This window comes from Buceros rhinoceros, unplaced genomic scaffold, assembly GCF_000710305.1.
Source record: "Buceros rhinoceros silvestris isolate BGI_N320 unplaced genomic scaffold, ASM71030v1 scaffold12187, whole genome shotgun sequence".
Lineage (NCBI taxonomy): Eukaryota > Metazoa > Chordata > Aves > Bucerotiformes > Bucerotidae > Buceros > Buceros rhinoceros.
Window position 1 is genome coordinate 36,486 of NW_010424006.1, and position 14,106 is coordinate 50,591.

Consider the following 14,106-nt stretch of genomic DNA (forward strand, 5'->3'; position numbering starts at 1 on the left):
ATTCCTGCTTAATCATTGTGAATTGAATGTAATCAATTAAGTCAAAGTTCATTTCTAAGCTGTATATGTATATATGGTAATAACGAATAAATACATGTCCTGTTCAGTGATGCTCCTGAGCTATTTTCATGGCAAAATCTGAGGGTACCAGTGCGATGCACTCATTTTAGGGTGCTCTTCCCTTTGGATTCCTACAACTCTGCCCTCTAGAATTCCACGCTATTTTCTGCTTTTGATCCTGAAGGGAAGAGCCCTTCATGTTGCCAGTAATAGCAGCCTGTGCACTTTGGTGACGTATCCACAGAAATGCTTTAGAAAATACCGTGGTCAGAACCTGCCTCAGCATTTGGGCGGATCAGGCCTGTGTCACTGCAGGTCTTTATCACGCTCCCTGGTATGCCAGGCTGAATTCATGGCAGCAAAGGGATAGCATTAGCAGGTCAATCAGAGCTTTGCTTGCTGCAGCTGTAAGTCAGATGATACTGTACACTCAAGGGAGTATAATTCCAGGTTTAATTACAGTTTTGAAGAAAACTTACAGAGCTGTAATGAACTCACGTTGCCCAGAGACCATATCGACCGTGTGCAAAATGTTCCCTTGATTCAGTGTTCCTCTGCTGAGGGTTAAAAACTGATATAGCTATACCCATCCACGTTTGACTGTGTTGTACCATTAGCTGGAGAGGAGGGAGGGTTTACAGAATTGGTCCTCAACCTGAGCAGAGGCAGAAACCAGAGAATCAAGACTACAACGTGGAAATTATTCCTGACTGTAGACCTTATACTGGCAACACAGACAAGCTAATTCATCTGCCCTGGTTATAAAGGTAAATTGCACCACATGAAACAAGCTGGTGTGGAAAAGCAATTGCAGACTGAGCCTCCTTTTGCTCCTTCTAGCACTAGGTGCTGTCTCTCACCCCTTGGTGATACCCGGCAGGAGCACTCCTAGGTGGCTGTCAACCATCTGTGTCTGGGGAGGGATTACATAGGCAGGAAGAGTCAGAGGGGTGCCCTCAGGTCTGAAAGGCACTTACTCTTCTTCCACAGATGCCAATTTCTAACATGAAGTATCTGTGCAGCAAGTAAAGAGACAGCTAACTAACCAGAAGTACCCGCTTTTGTCCAAAACAGTAGAGGCAGGTTACCCCTTATTGTGCTAGAATTTTGCACAGTAAGTAGGCAGCATATGCCTCACAATATTGCTTCCTTTTAATACACCATGGAAAACATGGGGAAAAGCAAAATACAGGTCAGGAATGAGAAAAGGACAGTTTATTTATACAACCTACTGAGCCCCCACTGTGGGTCTATGCACTGGCCACACCACATCAAGTTGCGCATTTTTCAAAATCCTTCTGATCACAACAGGTTCTGCCTGTAAATCGACACGCAATCCTGCTTCTCCTACTTATGCCACTCCTACGCACAGAATTTCTGTATAAGTGGTATATGTAGGGTACCAGTTCAATGCACTCATTTTAGGGTGCTCTTCCCTTTGGATTCCTACAACTCTGCCCTCTAGAATTCCACACTGTTTTCTGCTTTCGATCCTGAAGGGAAGAGCCCTTCATGTTGCCAGTAATAGCAGCCTGTGCACAGTCTGAAGTTACCAGCACGCAAATCGTAAGCAGTGACACACTACAGCAACAGCATAGCAATATCTAAAATATGTTCTTCACAAGTTGTTTACAATTCTGTGTTTGCTTAAAGAACTTATTTTTAAACTTCGATTAATCATTGAATAGGTTTGTAAATTCTTTGAAGACACATGGCACTAACGCTGGCTTCGCAAGAGCCAGAATTTCGTTCCAGAGCAAGGTGTTATAGACCTGTCTCAGATTTGGTATAATTTACTTTTGCAAGTATAAGAATGAATTCTTGCTTTGGGGACAAAACTCAGTCGAATTTTAACTACAGGATCACAACCAGTATCTCCATAATAGAATATCTCCATAATAGAATATCTCCATAATAGAATATCTCCATAATAGAATATCTCCATAATAGAATATCTCCATAATAGAATATCTCCATAATAGAATATCTCCATAATAGAATATCTCCATAATAGAATATCTCCATAATAGAATGGGAATATAATAATCATCTCATGCCATAAGCTTATGCAGACATCATGATCTGTTTTGTGCAAAACAAAATATTTTAACTTCGCATAACTATATAATTTTCTAGTATCAATTGATATTCAATAGTCTCATTCATGTTGAATTAACAGAATACAGTTGGCAACAAGAAACAGTTTTTCCAGCTCAACTGTAAGATGTTCTGGGTAATGAATGAAGAGTAATCAGGCTTGATCATTTTAATATTGACAAAAATTCATTTTCAGAGCATTGCTCAACTTTCAGTCTGGGTTTGTTCTTCCTTGTTTTGGGGGGCTGTGTGTTTGTGCTTTAGAGCTAAACTTAGTACCAAAGCAATTTGGCGAGCGATCCTGCAAAAAGCACTGGCTTAAAGGCTGGCTGCTGCATGTCGTTTCACAGAAGCCAGTGGAATCACTCACAGTGGAAGGCAACACAAGCAGGGATAAGTGCTCAGGGAATTAAGCTCAGAGTAGAGTGGAAACTGTACTTTCTTGCAGTTTTGACTGTGGGTCTCGATGAACGTGATGGTCAATCCCTAATAAACGCATTCCAGTTCTATTTTTATTTTTAAAAACCTCCCTCTGGCACCTAAGAACATATTAAGAAATAACTAACTGCTTATTACAACCTACAACATTTTATTGCCTTGTGCTGGAAGAACACATTGACTAACAAGCTGCATTCCCAGAGCGCAGACCCTGTGGCAAATTCTGTGGGTCAGAAGCAGTGCCAAGGCAGAGAAATGCTCACGTATGAGTAACGGCCACTGCCGGGTCAGGAGGCCCCCGTGCAAGAACAAGAGCGCCAGACCCCTCGCCTCCAGACCTTCTCCCGTTCCTGGCTGCAGCCTGCCTCGGGATGCTTTCTGCCACAGCTTTCCCACTTGTCTAACAATAGCCAGAACCTTGGTGGGATATTTTGCTTAAGTCCCGCTCCAGAGATTGCTTTTAAGGCATGCATACATCACATCAGATTTGGCCTATCATGCTTACAAACTGCCCCAAGCTAATTTATAAATCTTCTACTCCGAAGTAACAGGGACATGCTTTGAGTGTTTCATTTCAAAAGCACATGAAAGCCTGATCGGTGAGGGCAAGGGGAGAGGGAAACATTAGGAGCCTCAAGTTTACTCAGGAAGACACTAACGAAAAACCCAAACCCCATAATTTGAAGGGGCAGCAGGCACGTCATCCTCCATCCATCCTGATGACCCTTACCTTCCTATTGGCCTTTCTGATTTTCCGTTCTCCTCCCTTTCTCCTGCCCACACTGCGTGCTGTGTGCTGTCTCCACACAGCACAGTACCTCTCTCCAGAGATTTGAGTACAGCATGCTTTGCTCAGTTACTTATGAATCTTAAAAAGTTCTCATGAGAGCAAATTCAAGTTTCACCTCACACACTTGTTTTTTGGCAGTTGCTTGCATTTTTTTCCCCCCACTGTTCCCACCAAACAACCTTATGCTGGAAAATACAACAATTAACTGTAACTTCCAGTAACAGCTGCTCTTTTTATGCTTAGTACCATTGTTATTGCATAACGAATTACTTCTTTCAAACATGTACAATTTTTAAAGCCTTTCTTTTTCAAAGCGCTATTAAAAATAGTGCAAGATCATCCAGGAAAAAAAAAATATTCTGCATGCATGAGTTAGTAGTTTGGATTTTTATCCGCCAGTTTGCACTCACAGTACAATAATTATAATTCTTTAAACTAGTTGTGTTAGTGTCCTTCAGCTTATTTGCACACCGTAACAGCATAGTCTCGGAGGAGAAAGAGTAGGTAAATGTTTTTTAGCCATTAGTGTGTCTTTGTATGTTTGAATCAAGTATTAAATAAATCCGTATAATGTGAAGACAGACGTGACAGATTTAGGTAATTTTTCTCTCTTTGCTAACCACAAGTTCCTTCAAAAGGTGTTAGTAAGATAGGGAAAATTAATATTACAGCACCTCAAATCAGCAGTGATCGAGCTTTCTAGATGGAGGACCCAGTTAGCTCCTATTCCAGGAGCGGGAAGGACAGACTAATACGGTCCCTCTCTGACCTGCCTAAGGACTGAGCAGTCTGCTTTAAATTACTAGAAATCAGGCTTTCCTTTCACACTCCAAATATGACATCCAGAAATCAAGAGTAAGGATCCTGCTACATGACAAATAAAGCGACGAAGAAAAGAGAAAACTTCAAAAGCTGGTAAAACAAAGCAAGACCTTTTGGCCAGAGGTCAGCCAAAAGGCTGACTGATAAATGCTGGGTTACTTCAGAAAGCAGTGCGCGTTTTACTGGGCAACACGGAAACAGAGACAACAAACGCTATGAAGTAACACCATGAGAAGATTGTCTTTATGTTCACCTATCAGAAAACACGTCTGTCTTGAATGCAATTTCTAAGATTTCAGCATCACCAAAAGGACCAGTTTGGGAAGATTAATTTCCTCAGCTTTAGGCACGTAGTAGTCTAATAGGTAAAAAACAGTTTCCACACCCTCAGAAATAACAGTACTTTGTTTCACTGCACAACTCTTCTCAGGAAACCTTGCCTGCCTTCCAGTTAGTAACAGGGCTGCGAATTAAAAAGCAACGTGTTAAGACTTAAAAAGTCAACACCTGAAGGGAAGGAAATGAACACTTCGACCAGAACTGAAAGGATGCAACACTTTGTGTAGTGCGATCAAGGCATCAAATAACAAACATAAAGCCACAGCAGCAGCGCGTGGTTGGCAACAAACATTGCTAAATTAAAGACTTGGGTGTTTTCTCAATGCCTGTTAAGAAAACTTACAAAACAAATTACACTTGAGAATAAAAGGACTAAACTGCAGCAGTGCTGGTTTTCCATAGTAAGGGAGCAAAATTTGATTATTTTAACATTTTCAGATTATTAAAATGAATTTTAAAAAAAGGAAAATAAGAAAGCAAATCTCAGTGGGGAAAAGCGAAAGCAGAGTAGTAACTTTCTTGAATTAAGTTCTAGCCCTGTGAACCCTGCTGCAGTCCCTCACAAGATGCAGTGAGGACCTTTCCATTAAAGCTGCGCAAAACCAAGAGCAGAATTGTTTTGCCTTAATTTCCATCTCAGCTATTCACGGCATTATCAGAAAACTTCCAATACATAAATTCTTCCATCTAAAGAAGAAAGCCTGTTTGGCTTTAGTGCAGACAGCATTTCATCTCATACATGTGTAATCCCCAGTGGGTTCATGTTTTTCAAGCTGTAGAAACAACATGTTTTTGAAGGTGCTAGAACTGAAGAGCAGCTACCAGAAACACAGAGAGATACGAGTCCAGGTGCCAGATTACCACGGAATCCCAGGGGATAAAGCAAGTATAAAGTCTTGTGGGAGGAAGGCAACACCAGGCAAACCTTGGCTCAGAAACACGTTGTCTATACACCTATGAATAGTCTTCACAGAAGAATGCTTCAAAGACACAGGTCATTCGCACACATAGTGCATACGCAAACACCACTAGCACTTCAGAGGCTTCCGATCCAACAAGGTATGATGGGTTCAACACCACACACATTTCAATCTGGTCTGTCACAAAAACACAAAATACCAAAAACTACAGAATACTGGAAGCCATTATAAGCTCCATTTGCTATCACAGGTGGTTCTTCAAAATTAGAGAGACACAGCTTTAGAACAAAGGACAAAAGCCTACCTAAAATATTTATCCTGCCTGCAAGCGGATCTGTAGCCTTCTCTTCTTCCAAGTCTTCTACCTGGTTTTCTAGAACAACTGGCAACAAGCCTCTTGTTCTCTCAGGCTCCTGTCTTAACTGTGTGCCACTCGTCTTTTGTATCCACCAAGCACCAGGTCCCATCCAAAACATTCCATTTTCATGAAGCCAAAAGAGCCGTTCAAGATGCCTTTCAAAATGTATCCTGCTAGTAAACCGGACTTCCAACAATTCATCTGGCAATTATACTCCTTTTCCTTGCTTTTGATGAGTTGTGTTGCCTATAGCAACCTGGCAAGACAACAATTGTCTCACTAAGGGAGATCTACAGTATGTGAGATTTTGATTTCCCCCAAGAAAAGGAAAATCTTACAACATGCAACGTCGCTCAGGTATTAGTGGATTTTATTTGTTATGCAAGACTGACCCTGGGAAACTGGGTAGTTAGCTACACAGTGTTACAGGACACGGTGTATAAATCGGCAAGATTCAGTTTGTCTTTCAGATTCTGAATGGAAAGTGTTTAAGGTTAACAGGTTTTTGTACATCTTGTTTCAGGTAATTTCATTAGAAATTAAAGCCAGAAACAAACATACATCCCTAAAAAATGATTAATTAAAATTTAGAGCACAGATACCCTGGAAATCCACACCCTCCCACCCCTCAAAAACACCAGCCTCTTCAGATGTAGAAACTTCATTCCCCAATAGCAGATGTGTACAGTGTAAAAAAAACGAAAAGGGGTACAGGAGCTCCTGTGATCTGAGCCTTTTTGATGGTGTTTTAACATTACCGTGACTGAGATAACCATGCTTGAAAACAGTTAGTTTGCTTCACTTTCAAACTTATTTTTCCTTAATGGATTAGACACATCTTAGTGAGAGGAAGAGGATGGCCAGCCTACCTAGGAGGCATGCAGTGCTGAGTAAAGGCATCCAGCTCTTCCGCAATAGGGGTCAGAAAAAAGTTTAGACAAGAAAAAAGAAGAATCTATTGTAGCAAATGTAGCACTGAAGCATAAGGACATACTTCAGGTATGCAATTCCTCTTCCGGACACCTCTGGCCACAGAGTGCTACAAACACACACAAGAGGCTGCTGCCACACCCACTGACCTGGCCAAGAGCAGTTACTGGCGGAAGGTAGCACCTTAAAGAACCCATTTTTTTCAGAACACGAACTCTGTAACACCACCTAGAATACTTTCAGGCAGTTACGTATCAAGAAAAACACAGCACCTGTAAGTTTTAATAATTGGCCTCACACTCACCAGTACGGTTTTTTTTCTTTCCCTTAAACAAAGCCTTTTTTAAAAGTTTGATTTGGACAGGATGCTGTTTATCATCATTACTTACTGTATTATTTTTTGAAGACTGACACAGTGATTTAAGTGCTACAGAAATATATTATTTTGATGTAAAATATATGTAGCAAATGTGATGAGTATGGCGAGATCACATTAATTAAAAAATTATTTATCTGCCTCAGTCTTGAAATACATGGACTATATCTGTACTTTATTAAGCCGTTTGCTTATTTGAATGTCTTAATTAGAACATTTTTCAAATGTTAACAGCTTGTTAGGTCTATTGATCCTGCTGAGTTTTTTTGTTCATTTGACAGAGGTGATTTCTGTAGTCAGCAGCAGCGCAAGTATGAAACAGAGTGAGCAAATGTAATGCAAATAGGAGGTGCCACCCTTAGGTCACTCAGGTCCTCTGTGCCGAGATGGGGAGGACAATGATTAGACTTCAAGGTCTGAGTGGAGACATTGTTTTGTTACACGTTTGTACGATGCTAAGCACAACAATGAGACCCCATAGTCCTGGGAACGATAGCATGATGCAGAGCTTCCCTGTGCTGCCCCCCCAGTAATCCTCGACCACAGACTTTGCCCTTTATTGTAGGGGAGATACATTAGCCTACACCACTCACATGCAGTCCTTGACCCCTTGCTGAAACTGCCAATCGCAGAGTCTTCAACAAATGCTGGGAGTGATGGCTGTTGTTTATGACCACACAGACTTCAGTAAACTGAGATCACCAGACTCTGCACAGAGTTTCGGAGGCCGTTTCTGGTTCCTTGTTAGGCATTTAGCATAAGCTTACTAAGAGAAGAAACTGATTCTTAATATTTAACAATGAGAGCACAAAACTTACTTACACCCAGAAATGTAAAATCCTTGCACTAATTGCACCAATAATTGCAATATTTGGCAACCGTGGTATATTTGGAAAGGAGATTTTAGCAGGACCACTATGTTCATATCCTACTACCAGGCTCAAAGTGGCCTTAATTAAATTGTTTGTACAAGATTGAAGTGCTTTATGCTACTTTTGAGCAGTATGACTAGTATCTCTGGGGAGTACCATGAAAAGGTCACGCGTATCTCACAAGACTCTCCAAAATCCCTAGATTTTTAATAAACACATTAATCCATGCTAAGTAGCTCACATTCCAGCTACCGTTCTATTTTTACGTTATTTGTTGTACTTCTATCAAAACCAGTGACTTTTTTTACACAGAAAAGAATAGCCACCTTTGTTTGCAAGAGGCTTTTAGGGGAATGGGCAGCCTCCATTAAACCCCTAGCTACCAGCTAACGATGCTGCAGAGAAGGAGCCAGACCGTGGTAACGCGACCCACGCAGTAACGTGAGCTAAATGCTCTGGAGTGAGCTGGAGGTCTCGTTGAGCCCATTGGTTGTTTTGCTCTCCTGGGAACCTAAATAAAATCTTTAAAGCAAAGTGAGAACTCATTATTGAAATACCACGTTGGAATGTCTTATGTCAGCAATGTCCTGATCCAATGGTTTACTCCTTAGTCAATATCTGAGATTTTCTACGGGATAATTACTTTTTCCTATTGCAATGTCAAAGGGCCCAAAATCTACAGGCGTATTTGACCATGAAAAACAGAACAGCCTCTCAAAACAAATTCTACATCCTGCACGCTGCAGAAGTAAGCTCTTTACAAAAGGTTGGAGAAACCCATCAGCCCTAGCTGTGACAAGGAGGATTATACTATCTGTAACAGTTGCAGATAAACTGGAGACATTTTGATTTAGCATCCAAGTTACAGGAACCTACACACAACTATTTTCCTCAAGAGCTGTACTGGAGAAAACCATTTTGTTATGAACGCTGAGTGACAGTCTTCTGTGCACCCGCATTCAGAACAGACTATATATGAAACAGCGACAAAGCAGGCTGCTGTCATGAACTAAGCCTGTGGAAGCATGACTGTTTAAATACCAGTTAGGCCAAAATTTTGGGATCTACTAAACATGCACTAAGAAAATCACACAGGATTACGTTCTTTGATTGATTAGAAATCTCCAAAATAAACCAAAATATTTTCTTCCTCAATTTGTCAAAAAAGAGAACATTTAAACTGTAGCAAGTTTGAATTTTCTTCTTCTCAGCCTCTGAAAAAAACAGAATACAAACTTCATGTGATTTTCTAAACTCTTCCCCCACTAATTTTATTTTTCCCTTTTTGCAAACTCTGTGTCTTCTCCGTATTGAAAAAATTTTCAAATAGTAAAGATAACAAACACTACATCGTTGAGGACAAAAAGTTTAAAAGGTGTCAATGTATCAAAATTTTCTAGTTTCAAGGTGGTTTTATATAGGTGTTACAATAAGAAAATTCAGGAGCCCAGGAATTGAAAATCTAGTCCAAACAAAAGTCACTGGATTCAACAATAACACGTGGCCAGAAAATACCATGCAGAGCCCAAACAGAAGAAAAATTACGTAAACCAGGCAATAAAAAGAGATCATTCGGGCTGTATGTTTTCTACCCTTGTCATATTAAGAACACTATAAAAATGAAACATTATCAAAAGGCTTATACTTACTACAAGAAAAGATAGGCTACTTGCATAGACTAATACTGAAAGCTATATATAACACATAGTCTTAGTACATTGTCCAGCGGTGCTACAAAATGGCATCTGATCTTGTGGGACCACAAATCTCTTGTTATTCTAATTTCTTTCTCATCAAATAATGATTTTTAGTTAGAGCAATGATTCCACAGTACCATTTACCAATAAATAATTACATATACTTAAGCATATTGTTATAAGAAACAAGACAGCAGATTCATCGCTTAATTACTTGATAGAAAATTCTGCTTAGACCAAAGATATGAGAAACTAAGGAGTTCCCATGATAGCTGAAAATAATGATACAATACAACCTGCATATTTCTGTATCCAGAAGATTTTGTTTTGCAAAATGTTCAGAGAAAGACTTAAAATTCAAACCAAATAAAGTTCTCATAAATTTGCCTCAGCTTTAATAACAGTGATTAAACCCAAACTTATTCATGGTGTGAAGTACAATTAAAAATACGAAAACATATTCCAAAATTCTCTAAATTATATAAAAAACCCCCACTTTTCCACGGTTTGAAGTTCACATAAGAAAATTAAAACATACTTCAAAATGCTCTAAAACTTGAGTCATACCAAACAGACTGCGCATATTTCCAAGTCCAAGACATGCATCAGAACATTTAGGTTCCCGAAAAATCTACCCAATCCCTTGGAGCGCGATGGAGGGTCACGGTTTTGAACTGCTGTTTGAATTCGCTATAGGAATTAATGCAGTGCATTAACTTAGGACTTTATTCCCACTGAAAGCAAGCTCACTGATTTTAGCAAGTTTTGAATCAGGTTCTCCACAGGCACGCATAATAGATCTACCTACTTTCTCTATCTATCTCAGTACTTCCTAGGATAAAACTGCATTTTCTGTGGGATTCACACATTTCATGGATAAGTAATCATTCCTTTCACACTAGATTGTTTTGATCTAGGCTTACAAGATATACTTGCATACTTCAGGATTTGCCTACTTACAATCATAGCAACTAAAATTACTAGTCAATATCTAACCTGTTTATCTCATGATAATAGCCAGCACTGCCAGCAACAAATAATCCTCTAGAATGGACTGTGTGCTTCAATTAAACTCTTTGGAAATGTGTAATATTTAAAGGAGCTGCTTGCACTTTTGTTAACGACCCAGATCTAGAAAACTATAAACAGAGAAGTAAACATTTTTAACAGCTAACCCTCAGCAGATAGCCATCACTTTCTATAAATTAGAGACCTTACGACACAGTGTATTTAGTCACAGTGAAACATTGCAGACAATCTTGACGGAGTTTACTTAACCCCTCTTACATATGTAAGCCATATATGACCTCCTCCAAGACACTTTCAAATATCATATTCATCTTCCCCATCTGGAAGAAAATAATCAGTACTCTCAGGATTATAATTGTGAGGTCCCTATGAATGCAAAACCAAAAGATGACATATTAGAAAATCTAGTCAATTCAGTTTTGAAATAAGTGAAATTTTAATCTTCTTTCACAGTTTGAATTTGATTTTTAAGAAAACAGCCTGTTGTTTACTCCCCGATTCCTCCAAAGCCCAGACCACCAACCAACCACTGTCTGTTCCGCATGACACTAAAAGTTTATCAAAAGCCAGAACTAAGTCTTTAAACAACAATGACGTACCCCAGGCACTAAGCCCTTTTAAAAGGCAAACCTTTGATCTGAGGCCACATCCGAGAGGAAAACACAGATGTCTTCTCGATGTTGGGCTGCCCATACTGCAGAAGGCAGGTCACAAAATGGAGTCAGGTGCCTGATAAAGCCCACAGGAGCTGTGAAGAAAGACAGTAAACCTTAAAGTTATGATTGCTTATGATGAAATAAGGCTCAAAAGCTGTCAAGTGTTTTGGAAGAGCTGTCAGAGCACACAAAGACAGGGGAACACAAGGCAGATACCCTTATCAGACCCAGCAGTTGTTTTGTGGATGCCGGAGACAACCTCACTCTGCTTTTTTAGGCTGACCAGCCATACTGGACAAAAGGCAGAGAAAACAAGATGCAGCTGTGGCCAAAAGGGTGGGAGGGAGACAACTATATGACTTGGAGCAAAAATTCTCAAAGGTGGAAGTGCTAAAGACTTTGACTGAGTGCACATACCTGCGTCCTCCGGTACCTGAGCAGGATTTGTCATCTCAAGAAGCTGCACTTCTCCAAAGGCAGGGTGACATTTCTCCCACCTGGCTGATGAGACTCACTCCATTCCTGGGAGTTACAGAATCATCCTAAGAAGGCTTCACCTGCGGCTAATCAGCCTCACCTGATACTGGACAAAAGGCAGAGAAAACAAGATGCAGCTGTGGCCAAAAGGGTGGGAAGGAGACAACTGTATGACTTGGAGCAAAAATTTTCAAAGGTGGAAGTGCTAAAGACTTTGACTGAGTGCACATACCTGCGTCCTCCGGTACCTGAGCAGGATTTGTCATCTCAAGAAGCTGCACTTCTCCAAAGGCAGGGTGACATTTCTCCCACCTGGCTGATGAGACTCACTCCATTCCTGGGAGTTACAGAATCATCCTAAGAAGGCTTCACCTGCGGCTAATCAGCCTCACCTGTTCCTGGAGTTAATGGGCCAAGGTGGAACACCGGGCTGACAGCATCATTTTGCCCCAGTTCGGGGGCTGGGCTGTTCGCTGGTAAGTTTTGTGTTCACAAAGTAGAAACACGCTGTTACTTGTTGCTACTCTTTATAATTCTTGATTAAGCAGCTGGAGACTGAATCCTAATTACCTTTGCCTAGAATGTGGCACTGCACTGGTTTCAAAACCAGTATCACAGAGCAAAAGTCCCTCTCTGCAAATACATCTCATTTCTGTGAAAGCTGCTTCTCCTGAAAACCAACATCTGCAAACTGCCGTGGCAATGCCTGCAATCAAAGAACAAACCTCCCCCCTCACTGTCATCACTGTGACCTACTTAAGGGAAACTTTATGATACGAACACCAGCCTTAGATCTCACTTTTCGCTGTGTCAGAGAACCTCGTGATTCTCAGGCAATTCTGCTGGTTGAGTGGCACATTACATGTGGGGGAGCTCAGTCCCAAAAAGCCACTTGCAGTGGCCTGTTTGTTCCTGCCTGACTTTTACCTGATGAAAATCTCAGCTAACTCTCGCGGCCTCGGCACACACACAGTTGGTTAACTTTGCGGTTAGGGTGCGCATACATTAGAGCCTTTTCTGGCCTGACTATGCTGGCAGGTAACATGGGATTTGTCGAAAACAATATAACAAAGAACAGCTAAAGCATTTCAATGTAGAACAAGCTACTTCACCCAAATAGACTCATCATAGCAGAAGAAAACGTAGCCAGGTGATAGTTCCTGAATTCTCTGTATCCTTAGCCGTGGTCACTAACTGCTGATGCTGCTCTGCTGTTTTCTGGGCAAACGTGCTGGGCTGCATTATGCTGAAAGGAAGCACTGCAGCCCAGCAGAGAAATATTTTGTCAAAGCTACACAAATCTGCTGTGGGGAAAACAGTCTCATGCAACAGGGAGATGTCCCATTATAAAACTCCGGAGCCATCTACAAAGCCTTACACCACTCTAAAATGTCACTGAGACATCACAGAGAGGCAGCAAATCTGCGCGGTGGGTTGTCGTTCATTCAGAGAACCACATTCCACAGGCCACAGACAAGTGAGTCAGCATAGAACCTCTGGCCTTAGACGTGGACTCTGATATCTGAATCCACCCAAACCTCGCAAGCACAGGCCAAAGCCCCAAGTCCACAGAGCAGAGATCTAGCTTTAGTCCTCTTGACTTACACCGCTTACCCAAAATTTGCTGAATAGGAAGAGTCTTCAGAAAAAAAAAAAAAAAAAGATGAGATTCTGTATAAAAGACTGTGCCTTCATCTGGCATCTGAAGGTTTCACAGGGTGGAAGTCTGGAGAATGTCTTAGAAGGATAATAAAGATTAACAGTTCAGCATCAGACGTCGAATGCTCTGCTGGGACTGTGTTCACGCCTGTTGCTTTATGTTTCCAATTAACTTGATTTTGGAGCAATGGATGCTATCCAAAGATTTACATAAATAACAAATACAGTGAAAAGTTCAGATTTCCTGGGCTGGTTTAATTTGACATTAACCAGATGCATTTGCAATAAAGGCTGAATTAAAAGTCTGGTGCCTTGAAGCAGGGAAACCATTTAAAAGGAGAACTTCCTATTTAGAAAGAATATGCCCCAAGAGATTCATATGTTGGTTTGTAACTATTCAACATGGCCAATATTTTCAACGCTTTTAGCCAGGCCAAGCCCTATGGTGCATTCATCAGTCATTGGTATGAAAATCTGGTTATTAGGTTCCCCAAAGAATATGTATTTATTAAATGTTCACATTAGCATAAAGGTTAAAATATAAATAATAAAATAACAATAAATAAAAAATAAAAATAATAAAATA